The sequence below is a fragment of the Lissotriton helveticus genome, chromosome 9 (assembly GCF_964261635.1).
Source record: "Lissotriton helveticus chromosome 9, aLisHel1.1, whole genome shotgun sequence".
In the NCBI taxonomy this organism is placed as follows: domain Eukaryota; kingdom Metazoa; phylum Chordata; class Amphibia; order Caudata; family Salamandridae; genus Lissotriton; species Lissotriton helveticus.
This window is the reverse complement of record NC_136070.1, coordinates 1,002,292,917-1,002,300,448: the sequence shown is the minus strand read 5'-3', so window position 1 is coordinate 1,002,300,448 and position 7,532 is coordinate 1,002,292,917. Positions and strand designations below refer to the sequence as shown.

Sequence of the window (7,532 nt, the reverse complement as noted above, 5' to 3'; positions counted from 1 at the left end):
AAAACTGTGTAAATATAGTAATAACTGCATTTATTAAAAAAAAAAATTAATAAAGAGGAGCACCCAAACTCACTTGCCACCTATATCTCTCTAAGTATACCCAGCTCCTCCGTTTTACACCCGCCCGCTTCTCTCTCGCCTCCCTCCTAATCTGCATCCATTTGAATAGCCTCTGGCACCCCCTTGTTCCTGTATCACTTCAAATCACACCTTAATATCACCCCACTCATGTAACGCCTTGAACACTCTCTGGCCTCACTCTGTTCCTACATCCCCTTTAACACCTTCTGACCTCACTACACTCTTGTAGCTTCTTGAACACCCTGAGTATTCCATCCACTCCTATAAACATTCGAATACCCTCTGACCTCTGACCTCGATTCCCACCTGAACACCTTCGGCCCTCACCCTACTCCTGCAGCGATTTCAATACCCTCTGCCCCTACTTCTTTTTAATATCCGTTTGATCACACACTTGCCTTTCTCCACACTACCTGTATCCATATAAACACCTACAAGCCTCTCTTCCCATTAGTATGTCTTTGAACGTAAGTTCTTACTTTGTAAAAAAATAAAAAGTGTGTACCAGTGCTAAAATATCTGCTTGAAAGTGCCCCCAATACCAAGGCTGTGTAATCGTGAATCCACCTCATGGGTCTTTAATCCACTCCCAGACACTCCCTAGCCTTTTATCTCACTCTTGCATGTTCCTGCGTTCCTCCTTTGTGACATTGTTTCTGTCTTTCTCTTCCTCCTCCATTCCGCGTAGTGAGTTTGTCTCTCTCTTGCTCTTGGTAAATGTCTGATGAGGAAAAATAAATGATGATCCTCAAAAATGAGTGTGAGTAGGCCCCATGCACTATGGAACACCCTCTGGTCTTACTTACTAATGGCCCTTTGAAAATTCCACTGTTGTGGACACCTTTGACCACCTGCACCCCTCGCCTCCACAATTATCTCTATGAACACCCTCTGTATCTGGCTTCTGTATTTTAAAACCTCCTGGGATAGTTGCCAGCCCATATCTCATGGCTTGACTCCAACCCTCTGGGAGAGATAACAGGAACACCATATGCCTGATGCAGATTGAGTCTGGGCCAGGAAAGTGGTCTTTAATCATTCAATCACCACCAGGTTCAAGGAGCACCCTTTCACTCCCTCTAACTGAGAGGAGTGTATAAATATGGGCCTGCCTCTCCCATCTGCTCCTACACTCCAAAGCAAGTATGAAGCCTGCTCAGCTCACTGTGCTTCTGCTGCCCCTGTTCCTGGCCCTGGCCTCTGCCCAGTGCCCAAACCCAGCAGATATTAAGGATGCTGAAGGGGTCAAGGTCTGCGCCCGCATGTTTGAAGACAGCAGCCCCTACTATGACCAGTGCTGCGGTGGTGAATACCTTGACGCCCGGCCTGATGACGACATACCCTACATACCACAGAGCTGGAACAACCGCATTTCATCCCTGGTGGTGGCAACACGCTGCGAGCTCACCGTCTGGTCCCATTGGGGCAAGGGGGGCAACATGCGCCGCTTCAACAGCGGCATACAAAACCGCCTGCAGGAGGTGAAGAATGGTCTCTTCGGACACTGGGATGATGCAATCTCATCCTACTACTGCAAGTGCAACTAGAGGCAGAACATGGGGGGACGTAACGCGTGCAGAAACTGTTAAGGACCACAGTGACAACAAACAACATGAACAACACCTCCTACAGGCACGACAGAAAGCAAGAGGTACACTAAAGTGCAATAACTACAAAAACCATAATGTTGAACGCCAGCAGAAATGCATTGTAGAGTATCTGCGCAAGATTCAGTGACAGCTGTACCAAGCTCGGCGATTACAGAATAAGAAGCAGTAGGACACGCCAGAACCCCAGAGAAGATCTGTTGATCTAACATGCAAGAACTGAATAGAGCTAGGGCTCACGACATACAAGAACATCTTGACAAAGATCTCCAGGTATATGATATATATAGATGCGGCTCAGATCCTGACGTAACTACAATAACCCCTGGAGCATTGCAAAGATAAAACTCTCAAAGGACAAAAGGATAGCCTAAATTCAGGGGCGGTGGTGTGGTAACAGGCAGAAAGCCAAGGCAAAGAGTGTTCACTTATGAAATAACCTCATACCAAGCTCCATGAGGAACAGACTCCCAAAAAGTCATCTTGCATGTTTCAAGGGGACATTTAATAAGCATGAACCCTCCTGCCAAGCCTTCTGCTCATTGTGAACACTACCCTTTTTAGAGTCCTTGCTGCCAAGTCTTCATACTGACTGAGGCTTGTTCCGCCCCAGCAGATCTAGAAACCATCCTTTCAAGTCAACTGACCGTAGTGCAAGACCATCCGCGACTATAGTCCGCCAAGCTTTCTGTTCTTCATGACGCAACATCCTGCCCTACTACAGCCTTCATGTCACTTCCAGCCTCGAGAACATAATGTCCATGTTGCTGGATCTTAATACTATCATGAGGTAGCCATCTTGCCCATGGACGACTGTCACTCTTTGCAATTTTTTAGGAAAAGATTGGAATCCTAGCAGAGAAAATACAGACAGAGCATACTACTTTTGTTCTGAATCCAGTGGCTATCCATAACATGTCCATCTGTCATGTCTCTCTTTTTATTCATCTGATCTCTATCCATATATCTTAGCTCTATGCCTGGCTTTCATGGCTCTGTGTAGCATGCCTAGAATGAGGTCCAATCCACTTATGTTACCCTTTAATGTTCTGCAATAAATCTCATCTTCTCAAGGCCTTGTGCTCAGTGTCATGTCTGTGCTCATAGAGTGGAATGGGGATGGGGAGGAGATTGTTTAGAAGTGAATTAAAGGAGTTGTGCATGTGGACAGTGCTGTGGGTGGAAATGGTGATTCCTGTGAAAGAACAGCAGTGGAATAAAGGGTGGATTATGCGAGGAAAGGGTGTACCAGTAGCTGGAAATGGAGGGGAAATGACTAAAAGGTAAGACTAGGGTTTTGGCTGGAAGGTAAGAGGGAGGCAAAGAGTGGAAAGGATGATGAATTGGGGCTTTCAAACAGAGAAGAGGTACCAGATATGGCAGCTGTCCCTGCCTTTGAAAGGTATCTCTCAGACATATTATGCATGGATGGTGCAGGCTTCTGCATGCTCACAATATGCATTGCTGCTTCTTCCAGATCTGCACCTCTGTCCTCACCTCCCAGCCACTGAAACAATAAAGAACCTCCACTCTTGGTTAACGTACCGAGAGAGGGTCAGGATTCTGTTCATATTTTAGAATATATACAGCCAGTATGGAGGCCTATTTAGTACCATTGAATCCGGAAAAAGTGTGGTAGCACACACTACATAAAACAAAGTATTATAATAATAATACAAATTAATATTATTGTTGTTATTACTAATAATATTAATCGTGATACTAATCATAGCAATATTAATATACAGGATAAAGTACCCCATACCATACATTTTAAGGATATTGAAATCACCATGGAGTTTAGTGACCATATAGATGAACAAGGCTGAAGCTCCATTTAAGGTCATGGAACTCTGAGGTGACTTACAATATCCTTTTAATGTGCGGCAGAGAATATTTTCTTATGTACAATGCATGCTCCCACCATCACTCTTCCCACAAGCCACTTAAATTATTGGTGTGTTGCTCTTACATATAAAAGAGACAAGATGGTTGTAGACATGTAAAAAAAGTGGAATCTGTCGTGAAAAATTTAACACATCAAAAAGCAGTAAGTTATTTGATGCAAAACGATATTTGGAAACGTTTTAAAGCTTTTAAAAGTTGTGCTGTGCATATGGATAAGTGTTTGTGGGCCAAATTGTGTCTGTGAGAGAGAGCATATGCATGTGGGGTGTGTAAAATGAAAGTGAGAAAAACATTTGAAGAAGTCAGGGAGTGACAATGAGTCATAGAAAGAGTGAATATGGGTCTGAATGAATGATAGTGAGCAAGGGAGAAGGACAGTGAGTGTAACTGAGGGAGATGACAGTGAGTGTAACTGTGAGGAAGTTCGATAAAAAATGTTTCTGTGAGGGAGTATAACATTGAGTGTAACTTTGAGGGAGAATGTCTGAGAATAACTGTGAGTGTAACTGTGAGGGGGAATAACTGTGTGTGCGAATGAGTGTGAATTAGTGAGAATAGGCAAGTCAGTTAAATTGAATGAATCAGAGTAAGATGTATTCAATAAGAATGAGTGAAAATGAGTGAGACTGTCTGAGAATGAGTGAGACGGAGTGAGTACCAGTCTGAGTGAGACAGAGTTAGTCTGAATGAATGAGGCCTAGTGGAAACGAGTGAGACTGAGTGACTCTGGGGAATAAGAAAGAAATTGAGTTGAGTGGGTCTGAGTGAGAATTTATGAGATTACGTGAGACTAAGTGAGTGACTCAGAATGAGAATGAGTGAGGTTGAGTGAGAGTGAGATAACAAGAGTGGGACTGAGTGAGCTCCCCTCGAACCCACTGAGAAGTCAGGTTCTCTCATTGTAATTTAAACCAAAGAATATGCCCGGTCACCTGCTACCACCGGGTAAAAGTCATTATTAAGAGAGGGGCATATTAGCAAGGGCATTATAGCCGCTTAAGCTGGACTTTTTCCAGCTAAAGCGGCGATAATTTTCTCGCCCTATTAGCAAGCTGTCGCTAACAGCAGTTAGCGACAGCTTGTAGGCGATAGCGACTGGTTTGGGGCTCCACTATGCATGTCAGCGATATTAATAGCTAATGACATGCAAAGTGGGCGTACCCAACCTGTTAGCGACTAAAAGCAGTCGCTAACACAGCCATCGCCTATTAGCAATGCAAGTTGTGCGATTAAAAAAGTTGCGCTAAGCGCGATTATCGCCAGAACCTAACGCCTGCTCAGATCATGACTTCACCTGTTTATCCAATGGGAGGTGGATATTCAGGTTAAGTCTCCATTAGCGTTAATGCCTGAATAATGCTATATTTTCAGCGATATTCACACATTGAGCCGCTATCGCCGGATATTTTATCGCATTAGAGATAAACATTGCTAATAGCATGTTATCTCTGCGATAAAATCCGGCGATAGTCAGCGATAATAAAAAATGCGCTAAGAGCATTTAGCGGTAAAAATCGCTATTTGTTGCTAATATGCCCCATAGTCTTTGGAACTTCACAGCTTCCTCTGAGATGCGGGATGTTGAAAACAGATGTAAAAGGGTGGTCATCAAACAGCAAAAAACAACTCACCTACAACTGGGATTTTTTTCTCACAACAGCAGCGGTCAAAGTAAGCAGAAGAGAACCTCAATGTTTGTAAAGTCAGCCTGTGTCCAGGTTTTTACTACTGAGTAAAAGTTCTCTTAAGTAGAGAAGGCAGCACAACGAAGTGGCTTGGTCTACTTAAGAGAATTAGGTTCACCCACTAGGTAGTTTCTTGGCACTTGATAGATAACAGATGCTCATTGTCACCTAACAGTACTCATTGTATTACCATTTCTTGGATGAAAGCCTGTGTGACCCTGGAAGGATTCAAGCCAAGTGACCAGAATGTCAATCACAGATAACTGTGGTGGTTGCCAGAGACTCCTGAGCACAAAGAAGGCTCTTTTGACTGTGTGATTTGTAAACCTGCCTATCATAAAACGAATAGACAGGGAGCAGTAGGCATCTCGTTGGGCCTCTGCCACTAGATCCTTTTGGGCAGATTTACAAGCCCCTTGCGACACTTTTACGTAGCCGTTGCATCACTTTTGTGACCCAGCGGTGGCATAAACCATGCGCCATGTTGTGACACTTTTACAACGTGAAGCATCTAGGGAGATTCGTCACATTGTAAAGCCCTGCGCCACATGAAACCCGCTTCAGGTTTCATGTGGGCGTTCCGGCGCAGGGTGGGCATACCGTCACCGGAACACCACGTAAAAGTGACGCAGTGAAATCTACAAGATTTCACTGAGACACTTTTACAGCCTTAGTGCTTCAAAACCCTGCGCCTGCTTGGAGCAGGCATAAGGAGTGACGCACCATGTTGTGGATAGGCCAGGTTGGGACAGTGCTGGAGTTGTGTCGCGCCAGCGACACAACTCCAGCACTGCGCCAACCTTACGCCGGCAGATGCGACACACATCTGTTTATCCATGCGCATTTACAATGGAGGCCTCCCCATCAAACGCCCTTAACTTGCCCACACTACTAAGGAGTGGTTGAGAGCGTCCCCCATCTTGTGTTTGCATGCCCGCATACATTAAACCAAGAATTAGATGGTTATCTGCTGGCAACTAGGAACTAGGAATCACCGCGAAGCACTTAGAATTTTGCAAACAGATACTAACACAGCTCTGGCTTGCGATGTGGCCAAATTTCTTAGCTGGGCATGGGTGATAGGATCAAAAGTGTTATGTCCTGGTTGAAGATTCTTCTTAAATCTGTTTTTATTCTGCTTCAAAGCTGAGATTGTTTAATTCATCTTTTAACTTTCCCTTGTGGGTTTATATCTTCAACAAGTTGTTATATATTGATGATACGATTATGCAAAATGAATTTTTCAGGTTGTGGTATGTAGCTTATTAAGTATCCAATATTCAGAATAAGTATTCTACTGTTTCTGTAAAGCAATTTGCATCCCCCGAATGGTGTTTTTAAGATTTTTAACCTGGTTTCTTTGTGTAACTTTTACAAACTGCACTCTTTTTTTACATAACTTGTAAAACGCTTTTATGATACATTTATATCGAAATAAAGCTTTGATGATGATGATGCATTTACAATGCGGCGCATCTGTGGTGGCGCAAGGGTAAACTTGCGTCACGCATCTTTCCTGGTGCATCCCTGCTGATTTGCAGTGATGCGCCAGGAAACGTAAATCTGCCCCTTTGTGTGTATGTGATTTGGAAACCTGCATCAGTTGGTGTCTATAAGAAACAGAAAATGATGTCTATTAAATTTTGACGCACCAGGGATTCCTGGAAGTTTGGAATAAACCCCTTCAGCGTGCTTCAGCTTAGTGTTGGAACTCAGGATTAAGGGTTTCTTGACATTGTGGACCAGGAAACACCCTATATCTAGTCGAGTTTAGTAGTGCAAAAATATGGATACTGCCGAGCCTCCCAGAGTAAAGGAGTCTTTTGAGATTTAGTTGAGTTTTTCCATTAGTGCAGCAAAAAGATTAGGTGTTACAGCCCTTTACATTGATTGTGATGGAAATCATAGGACACTGCACTGAGGTAACCGTAATTAATTAGAAAAATCATGAGAAAGTACTAATGCAACAATTTACAAAATGGCACAGAATTCTGTTCCCTGCTCAAACTGCTGTTTGCACAAGAATAGGTATTGTGAACTCTGCAATAGGGTAAATATCAAATGTGATAAATATATTTCACTCTTGCAATTTTCCCCAGGTCAATTTTGAGAGATCAAACTTGCCTAAATGTACTAGGGTGAAAATGTTTGGTAGCCATCAAGACATATGGAATTCGGTATGGTAGGCAGACATTTACGCATAATATGCCACAATTGAACTATCAAAATCAACAAAGTGCCCCTCATGCAC

General features: G+C 43.4%; 1 pseudogene; it reads left to right on the top strand.

The window, feature by feature from the left end:
• The first annotated feature begins 1,226 nt into the window (after positions 1–1,226).
• Positions 1,227–1,628, top strand: LOC144783352 (syncollin pseudogene; annotated as a pseudogene).
• Positions 1,629–7,532: the final 5,904 nt, after the last annotated feature.